This window comes from Diplotaxodon limnothrissa, linkage group LG10, assembly GCF_057381915.1.
Source record: "Diplotaxodon limnothrissa isolate DT_005_m linkage group LG10, D_limnothrissa_male_GT1.1, whole genome shotgun sequence".
Classification (NCBI taxonomy): Eukaryota; Metazoa; Chordata; class Actinopteri; order Cichliformes; family Cichlidae; genus Diplotaxodon; species Diplotaxodon limnothrissa.
Window position 1 is genome coordinate 32,647,346 of NC_140605.1, and position 10,149 is coordinate 32,657,494.

The 10,149-nt window shown below is 41.8% G+C and overlaps 1 pseudogene; it reads left to right on the top strand.

Moving 5' to 3' along the window:
- Positions 1-8,505: 8,505 nt before the first annotated feature.
- Positions 8,506-9,307, top strand: LOC146624752 (histone H1 pseudogene; annotated as a pseudogene).
- Positions 9,308-10,149: the final 842 nt, after the last annotated feature.

Below are 10,149 nucleotides of genomic sequence, written 5' to 3' on the forward strand. Positions count from 1 at the left end.
ATGTTGGTTGTGTTCGCCCTTGCAGTATGGTTTAACTGAACATCATTGATTTGGTTTTTCCAAGTTTTCTGGCTCACATTAGTTTACCACCTAGTTTAAGTTAAATAAAACCACTTTTAGTTTACCCCTTGTGTTTCCAAGTCTTGTGGCTCCAACTCGGTCAGTCAGACTGTTGGTTAACCGTCAACACAATGGCATTTCTACACAAGTCAAACCCAAAGCAACATTATAAGTTAAAATTTGAGCAGCATATGAGTTTTGATTATTTAAAAATAATTAAATATATACAGCACCTGAGTCAGCAGGATTTGAAGAACTGATAATATTTGCTTTAAACAAAATGTATTTCATCCATGTAAACACAACTAATGAATGTCAGTGGTGCTATTGTAAATATTGTTTTACTGTTTGTTGTAGGCACATTAAAGGGGGGGAAAAAAAAAAGAAAGATTGAATTTAATCATTAATATTGCCTACATGACCAGAGCAAAATTCCCAGACTAAAACTGTCTTGCTGCCTTTGCTTTTTTTCTATCAGTGATAAAGAGGCTGGATGGAATACTCCATACACAATTTATGAAAGTGCCCTTTCTTAATGCCGTGAAAGGTCAAGAAGTGGTAATTCACTAGAGAAATTACCGTTGCACATGGCAAGACTGGCGAAATAATATCAGGCACTACTGGTATGCTGAGTGGAAGAGTAGAACTGAAGCAGAATTGTTTTATGGTTCCACTTTACTATTCTCATCTGATGCTTTCTATATAATTGCACAGCTTCCCCAGCGAAATCTGCACAGTGCAGCAATCTATCATGTGGGGAAGCTCAGAAGACATTAGGAAGAAGAATCTCTCCACAGAGGAAGCCATAAAACCTATACATACTTTAAAATACACTATTTCGTTTGAAACTATCTGTCCTGTACACCGGAACAAGGAGGGAAAGGACAAAGTCATCCACAAGATCTTAAAGTCAAACAAGTGCAAAGAAATATACTGTGTGTGTGGAAAAAGTCTATAACCATTTGCAAATGAGATTTCCAAAACTGTCTTGATGACGTGCAACAATGAAATACAGCCAGAATAATTGACAAATTATTTAAACAGATTTAATAGAAAATGGTAAAAAGACAACATGTCACATTTTGAAGCATGAATTGTATTTATATTATTTTAAAACAGTGATTTTGAACTTGATCCAAAGCTTTCAAAAAGGTTGGGGCAGGTGTATGATTTCAGTGGGATTGCATCACCGCTTTTTTCACTCTGTAAGAGTTGAAGGCTGAATGTTTTCCTATTCTGGCCTGATATAAGGCAGGTCAGTTTATCACTTGGTACCATGCTGCTGGTATACATGCAGAATGCAATGAAGTACTGTTGTCATGCTGTAACAAGCAAAAGTTATTTCTGTAAAAACCTTCTACAGAGTTCTAGTGTTGTTGTCCACTCCAGTCAGTATTGCATTTTTCTACGTGTTTTACTTTTTAATTCTATTTCATTGCTATCTTTAAAAAGTGATTCTAATTTCAGGTTCATGATATTTAAAACGCCATCATCTGTATAAGCTTCCCATATGAGTCGCTAAGTACGATATCAACACTTACACTAGTTTGAAAAATGCAGGAACTTGGAACTACCAAAATGCAATAAAAGGGGTAAAAGTGCTGTTCTCAGTGTGCGAGCTGTTAATTTTCTGGCCCAGTACCTGCCCCATTATTTGGCGTGGATGTGCGTGTAATGTAATGGCGCGTAAAGTGCTTTTTTTTCCCACTCATATGTGCGTCTTTGGAATCAGAGCAGATGGATCAAGTTCTCCATGTTATGTAATGTAACATATACCTCTAATACCCTCATAGATGCTAGTTTTTGAACTGTGAGTTGATATCAAGTCAGGTCATTGGACAGACCACAGATCAGTTTTCTACTTCGTTTTAGTTCATCTTTAAGTTGTTTGCACTTTTTTCCCTTAAATGCATCATTGAGTTTTAACTTATATTTGTGGATCTTCTGCCACTGGTTTTCAAAAGCAACTTCTGCCAGTTATTTTCAAAAGCAGTTTTGAAAACCATGCTGTGATTTCGTGGAGGCCGTGGTGTCCCAAAGATTGCAGCTGTTTGATATCAGGTTTCAGCCTCATGTTCTGTGTACAGAGATTTCCCCAGATTTTCTTAATCTTAATGAAACCCCACAGGCCTGCTGTGCCAGGGAAGAGGATCTTAAACTATTGCTCAAAAAGCAGTGGATGAGGGGTGTTATCAGTGGCGCCACTACCAGGTGCTGAGAGTTATTGCAAAGGCTATCAGAACAAGGGTCTTTTTCCAGCAATGCTGCTTTTATCAAGGCTGGGGAGAAGATGCAACAAGACACAAACCCTACAGAGGTTTCTGGGAACAGCACAGGACTGACAGCTTAAGGTCGACCTGAGGACATCATAGCAAGGCTACCCTCAGGCCTGACATGGTTCTAATGTCAAACTTCCAGGCAGGTGGTCCTGGTGGAAGTGAGTGCCCCCTGGGAAAACTGGATGGGAGAAGCGCTTGAGGAGAAAGTGGCCAATTACGAGATGGAAGACCAATTGTTACCCCACTGATTTTGGTTGCTGAGGTTTTTCCAACCTGTCACTCTACCAGGCCCTCAAGTTGCTGAGGATCAGAGGAATATATAGCGACTTGAGGGATCCATCAGGTACATCACTTATATAGCTGGGGAGGCATCAAGCTGAACATGAGACAAAGAAGCTAGTGACTCATCGCCCTAAGCTGGCTCACCTGACCAGGTGTGTGATGTTGAAAAGACCGAAAACACCTGATAACTCATAGGGTATGTCACTGATGACGTGCGTAAAATCAATTTCACTTACATGCATTCACGAATGAATATGACCGTTGTACAGAAGCAAATTGATGGAAAGTTCAATAAAGTGGCCTACAACATTAAATTATGCCACAACTCTTTGATTGCACTGAATTCTATAAAAAAAAAAACAAATTTGTTGCTTTAACGGATTCATTTAGGCACTAAAAATCTTCCAGCTGGACTTTTTGTTTTATTAAAACATTATCACTTTTGTTCAGTGGCGTGTGCCAGCCAAATTAAACATTTTCCATGCAGGGATCCTTCTGTGTTGACAATAATGGAGTCTGCTCTCTTTGTGTTAAAATAATTATCTGCTATGTGTGTTTCCTCAGGCTCATGGTGTAACTAGCAGACAAAAAAAAGATGAGATTGTTTCCTTCCTAGAGCTTCTCCTGGACCGGTGCCCTCTATATTCTCTGATCCCTCATCACTTACATCCCTTACATCACATTAAGTCTCTCAGTGTTTGTTTATATACCCTTATTTATAGCTCTGGCTGTAGTTCTCCTACCTTCTTTGGAAAAATCACAGGTGCTGCCAGGCAGTCATATATCTGTCTCTCCTAGTAGCTTCTGTTCAATGCCAGCTGTGGGATCAGAGGAGAGATCATCAACTGCAGCTTCTATTATTCCCATTCTCACACTTCTGTTGCCTGTAGTTGTTTTTTGGGGCTCTCCTGTGAGCCACTTCTGGACTCCAACCCAGTCATAAAGTGGTTCTCTCACCATGCAGTGTTGTCTAATGTTTATGTGTTTCTATATTAATGTATTCCAGTATTTCCAGCTTCTTTTTTTCCAGAATAATTTTGGTTCGCCCAGTCTTTGTTTTACATCATTGTGTGTTTGAATCATCTCTTTTCCATCTTTTTTATGTTGTCTCACTGATTCATTAAAAAAATGCATTATCAGAATGTGTAACCTTTTTATTCCACATCATTATTTCTAGTAAGGCGAGTACTTTTGCAAAGAAACTTCTGCCTCCTGCTGCCAGTCATTCCCACATTTACAAACCTGCGTAAAAGGAGACAAACTCCTGTCACTTGGCCTGCCCAGCTCTTATTTGCCTCTCAGCATGCGTTCATGTACCTGTCATTTGTCTGTCTTAGAAATAATCTTTTCTTGTTTTCACACTTCCACCTTTGTCATCTACAGCCAAGTACACCTTGTTCTTGTAGATGGGGGAGAGCCCGTCTTTAGACCCTATCCTAAAAGTGAATGTAAATGGTAGAATAGGTGATGGGGGAAAAAAACAAATGTGTGAAGCTTGACGAATCTTCGACAAGTCCCAGGAATCCAGTGATTTAGTCCTTTGCTCTGGCGCTATGTTTTCTGGTCTAGGTGCAGGCCCACTGAGGGGATGATGATATTTTTTGAGCTAGTGGGTATTTGAGTTAACTGAATCCGCTTTCTGGTGTCATGGCTGATCACTGAAATGATAGTGTGCATTGGTTTTGGCTCAGTGTACATATATTAATAACAGCTTCAAATCAGAACCTGACTTTTCAGCTAAAGAGTCTAAAGCTAGCCCCCTTATGGAGTGACAGGTGGAACCTCTGACATTGAGGATCAGGGCTGGTTCCTGTCTACTATAGTCAACCAGAACAAAAATAGGTGGGCAGGGCTCAAACTGATTCTTTAAAAGAATAACATGACTAATATACACACTGAGAGGCAGTCTCTTTAAACCCTCCGAACAAAACCTTTCCAGCCTTTTGTGTCCAAATTCTTGCAAATACTGCTTTCATCAATGCTACTACAGCTGCAGTAAAAGCAAGGTGATAGTCAATGTTTAAATTTTATATTCACCCTTCAGTTCGCATAGAAACATAAGCATCTCTCCATGAGGGAAAATCAAGGTTCTCGTTAGAAAAGCTCATTTCCATATTGCTACACAAAAAACATTGCTTACATAAAAGTACATGAGAATGTAATGAATAACAGTTCAGCGCCATAATGCACATTTAATTGACACAAAGGGTTTCCTCTCAGTGGCTTCAGCACAGTCATAAAAAATGTAAATGAGGAAAAATCTCTGACTGATTTTTAAAGAACTCGTTTGTTTTTCTGACCACAACAGTAATGATCTACTGTTTCATGAGAAATGTTAAGCCAGTGAGAGAGAGCACTGCAACACATCTTACAGCAACACAACTGCTACACAGGTAGACTGGTTCTACACAGACTGCACAGAGGAGAGTGAAAAATGAACGATCTGACTCAGCTGCTGGAGTTACAGCAGGTTAGATGTTTAAGCATGTCATTTTTTTATTTTTTTAATGCATTTGTTTATTTTTTACAAGCCATATGTCTGTGCTTTTCTGGTCTTGCTCTGAGCTGAGAGCAGAACACCTCCACACGCTCAGACACACAACAGTCTGTTTTGGACCTCTTTGTGTTTGTACCTCTGATCACGTAAGAGAGTGGGCGGCGGGATACTCCAGAGGAGGGAGTAGGCTGGCTGCCCAGTCGGGAGGTTTTTTTATGTTTAGTTTTCTCAATTGAGTGGACACGACACCCTGTTTGGGTGGGCTGAAATAACTGTGTTCTCCTAAAACCTCCCTTGTCTGGTATTCTCTTTGCTACCAGAGTGTCTGTTGCCATCATTCCTGAACCTTAAGAAAACAAACAAACAAAAAAACAGACGAGGTGGGGAAGTAATTTAAATATAAATAATTATTATTGTTACTATTATTGTAGCAACTGTTGTTATCAAAAAGGGAAAAACTAATTTCTCACTGACCATATCTGCAAAGATTAGACCTTGTAGAACAGGGGTGTCAAACTCAAATACACAGTGGGCCAAAATTCAAAACTGGAACAAGGTCGCGGGCTAACGTTAATATTTATTGAAAAAAAAAACTTCCTCCAGATTTAAGAATGAATCTCTTCTTATGGACTCAAACAAGTTTTGCTGAAAAACTGAATATGGAACAAGCAAAGCTTAATACAACAAAAAAAACACACCCAGCACGCCCCTGCGGGCGGTTTATCCTTCAAGCTCGGGTCCTCTACCAGAGGCCTGGGAGCTTGAGGGTCCTGCGCAGTATCTTAGCTGTTCCCAGGACTGCGCTCTTCTGGACAGAGATCTCCGATGTTATTCCCGGGATCTGCTGGAGCCACTCGCCTAGCTTGGGAGTTGTTAGATTTGTATTGTTGATTGTCATTTATGCTTAGAAATATTTACTTATATATGCTTAGAGTTTTGTAATCAGTTGTAGATTGGTAGAGGTTTTGATCCTTGATAGTCTGCAAACTTTGTGTGTATTAGACAGCACTTTGGGAGCATGAGAGGTCATACCGTGTCTTATTGTTTTATGGTAGGATTAACGTAGCTACATCTGTTCTAGTCTAAGTGCTCTTTGTTTAGATGAACTGCAGGACTTCCTCACCGTGTTATCTAGGATGAACCATCTAGGGTGAGGGGGAGGCTACCCTCTTCCTGACCAAGGATGTTTGACCCTTTGATCAGCAGTACACACACACACACACACACACACACACACACACACACACACACACACACACACACACACACACACACAGGCAAGGTACTCTTTGTTTGTATGTAGACGTCGTATGTTAATGAACCTATGCATATTCATGTAACCTCAATAAAAGGACAGTGTATGGGAGAACGGACGAGAGCAACTGGGGTCAAGCGAAGGAACGGTGCCTGTCCGGTTCTCTCCCGTGCACGAGAAACATGAAGAAGCTTGCCTACTTGTGTCTTGCTTTGCAGTGTAATTATATTGCCTTTAACGTTCCAGCGGATGGGTTCAAGCTACAAACCTATCATTAATTGGTCCTTCGAGAGCCGGAGCCCTGGAATCGCATTCACCGAGGGGAGGAGGGACACGCTGAAAGACTGACGTCAGCCAGGAAGTTCCTGTGGATTCGCGGTCTATCTTTCTCCTCGATGAATGGCGATCGGCGGGATTCGAAGCTGATATTACACGCTAAGCAACGCCAAGTAAGTTTGAAGAGGCCGACTCTATAACCGTGTCGTTGTGCAGTCTCCGCCATTTTGCGAGGCGTTGAGAAGTTCGCTGCTTTGTGGAGCGATAACTGGGTTTGTGTCCCGAAAAAGAGGTTTTGGTTAAATCGCCCAAGGGTCCCAAGCGTCCGGTGAGTGTCCGGTTTTGAAATCGCCCTGGGTGTGTGTCCCGAGCGTCCCTTCATTGGGTTTTGTCGCGCGAGTGGGTGAGCGTCCCACAACTGGGTCAGGGTCCCGAGCGGTCCGGTGTGAGTCTGGAGTAGGCCTATTTTGTGTTGTTGTCATTGTTGTCGTCGTCGTCGTTTTTGTTGTTGTTGTTGTTGTGTGAGTGTGTGCGGAGCAGAACACGTGGTCTGTGACACCGACTGTTGTTGTTATCATGGGTTTCTAAGCAACCAAGAGTGAGTTGGAGGGAGACAGACGTTTGTGCTGGACTTTGCTCCTGGCAGCTGACACAAAACGTTAACTCTTCAGCCTGTGTGCCAGACCATAGACGTAATTGAGGTGGATAGTTGTTAAAAGTAATCTACATTAAGCTTGTGGTTGCTTAAATTCAGTACGATGACATGTGAGGTGAAGTGATATAGATAAATATTTAAACTAATGAAGTGCATAGAGGCACTTGACCTGTGTGGAAGACTGTCGTCTTATTATGAGCCATTGTTGAGATGTAGAGCACACCTGTGAAAACAACTAATATGCTCAACCCTGTATGAAACATCTAAAAGTACATGATGGAGAAGCTGAGTTGAATATGAAAGTGTAAGACTTTGCCGCTGTGGGCAGAGCAACTACTGTGTGATGTCGCGTTGCAGTTTTGTTTTTGTTTTTTGAGCTGATGAGCAAGCTACACATTATCAGATCAAGAGCTGTCTGAGAACTACTCAAAGAGAGGGAAACAGAGAGTGTGCAGCGTTTCCATGAGCAGTTTTTCTGCACCTTGACTCGTGTGTGTGTGTGTAGCATCAGCATCATGTTTTTGTTTATTTGTTTTGTTGGATTAAAAATAATTAAATAAACTGGTGATCATGCTTATGGATCACCATGGCACATATCTCCAGCCATATGGTTTATTTATGCAGATGAAAAAGTGAGTGTGAATGTGTCTGACATCACAGTGTTTTTGTGCGCTGTGTAAAAGTAATTGCCTTTGATTGTGAGTGAGAGCGGTGATTCTGCAGGTCACCAGCTATTGTAACGAGAAAAAAAAAAGAAAAAAAAGAGTGAAAAAGAAAAATAATCATAGGAAAAAGGTTTTGTGTTGATCAGCCAAAAACAACTACAATTTCATTTTCTGCTTTTAAGAAAGGATTGTTCACAAAAACACAGAGCGAGAGAGAGAGAGAGAGATGTGTGTTGATTAAGCAGTGATGATAATAATGAAAATGTTTTAGTTTGTCACTTTCAGGTGAAAAGCAGACCTGAATCAATTTTCCACATGCAGCAGTCGGAAGAAAGTTATATTTTAACATCATTGGAAACATGCAGGCCAAGTTTCTGGCTGACTTATTTACAGCGCCATGTGTCTCTCAACCTCACAAGCAAGCAAGCTCTCACCCCTCCCTGAAGACAAGGAATGCAGCTCCAAAGCAATAACATGATAAAGAGACAGCATCAAGTCCTGAGCAAAAAAGTCCCAACAAGCAGCAGTAATGTGGATAAACAGCAGCAGAAGAAGAAAGCAAACCCATCTTCCTGTCTGATTGGTTGAATTTCACGGAGGGGCGAGCAAGATGGCAGCGTGAAGAGGAGTTTTTGTTTGAGTTCTCAGCACGAGACACTTATTTGACGTCTTTCTGGCCTTCGGGACTTTTTTGGAGATCAGCGCGCTAAACTTGCTGGATCTGAGGCCAGGGTCTGCGGCGGCAGCATGTTGAAATGCTCAAAAAGGACTGAGTGACTCGGGCAAGCCACATGCGGCTAGCGACATGAAAGAAATGGACCCTTCATGATGCGTTCAACGTGCCAGCGCTGTGGTGGGAAAGGCTCCATCATAAACACGCCCTGCACCGAGGTTCAGGCCAAGAAGAAGAAGACTATGACTTCCAAGCCCAAGAAGGTCAGCCTCAGCGTGGGCGAGCTGATTGTGAAAGCCGTGGCCGCTTCCAAGGAGCGCAACGGCCTGTCCGTGGCCGCCCTCAAGAAGGCTCTGGCTGCCGGAGGCTACGATGTGGACAAGAACAAGGCCCGTGTCAAGACCGCCATCAAGAGTCTGGTGGCGAAGGGCACTCTGGTGCAGACCAAGGGCACCGGGGCCTCCGGATCCTTCAAGATGAACAGGGTTACTGAGACCAAAGCTAAGATGCCCGCCGCGGCCAAAGCCAAGAAACCGGCAGCAGCTGCTAAGAAGTCGCCCAGGAAGGCAGCAGCAGCAGCACTTCAGCCACTAGCACGAAGTCAACCGCATCAGAGGACAATAGTGAGAGTGGCTGTGACTTCACTGTGCATGTGAAGAAAACGTTTGGGAGAACTGAACAGTTGGAGTTTGACATTTGCCACCTGTGGAGTAAAATGGCAAGAAGAGACAGTGGGACACAGGACAAAGCTGAAGGAGAACTGCCGGCTGTTGGACTGTTGAAGTGGGAGAGGACAACAGAGTGAGAAGACTAGGTGAGAACACATAGGAATTATTTAATGTGGGAAATCAAAATTTGGGTTAGCAAACCTGGGGAAAAGAAAACTGACTGCTTAAGTTGGAAAATTGAGACGGAGTCTGAAACATTGCGAAAATAGAAACATATACAAAATCACACACACACAAGCAGAACATGCATTAACCCTACTAACAATTCCAAACACAAAATGACTCATGAAGACTCATAGCACATTAGTTAAGAAATGATTAAATAATAGCAGAGAAGTGTGTAGGAAAGGCAGCTTTAAGAACATGCTCTGCTGGAGATGCAGCTCCACAGACATGCATTAGACCTGCCTAATAACACAAACACATGTAATGAAAATTAGCTTGTTATCTTTCATCAGTGTTAAATTAGTGTCAATTTAGCAGACACTTGTTATCAAATGCTGAATTTATCCTAAAGAAAAAAATTGACTCTCTAGGTTGCAGGACAACAGTTTAACTTTTGTGGGAAAAAAGATCCTGGTTTGACCAACCAGTGATCAGACAATAAATTTAGTTGTTAAAATGGTAAATTGGGAGAAGCTTCCTGCTTGATTGATGCAGCAAGTAATTTACTGTATGAGGGAAATTGTCTTTTGTGATACTATTTTGAACATGCTTTTCTGTCGTCCTGTCAACTTAGTGGGTTAATAGCTGATGTGCAAATTAGTTGATTGGTTTTA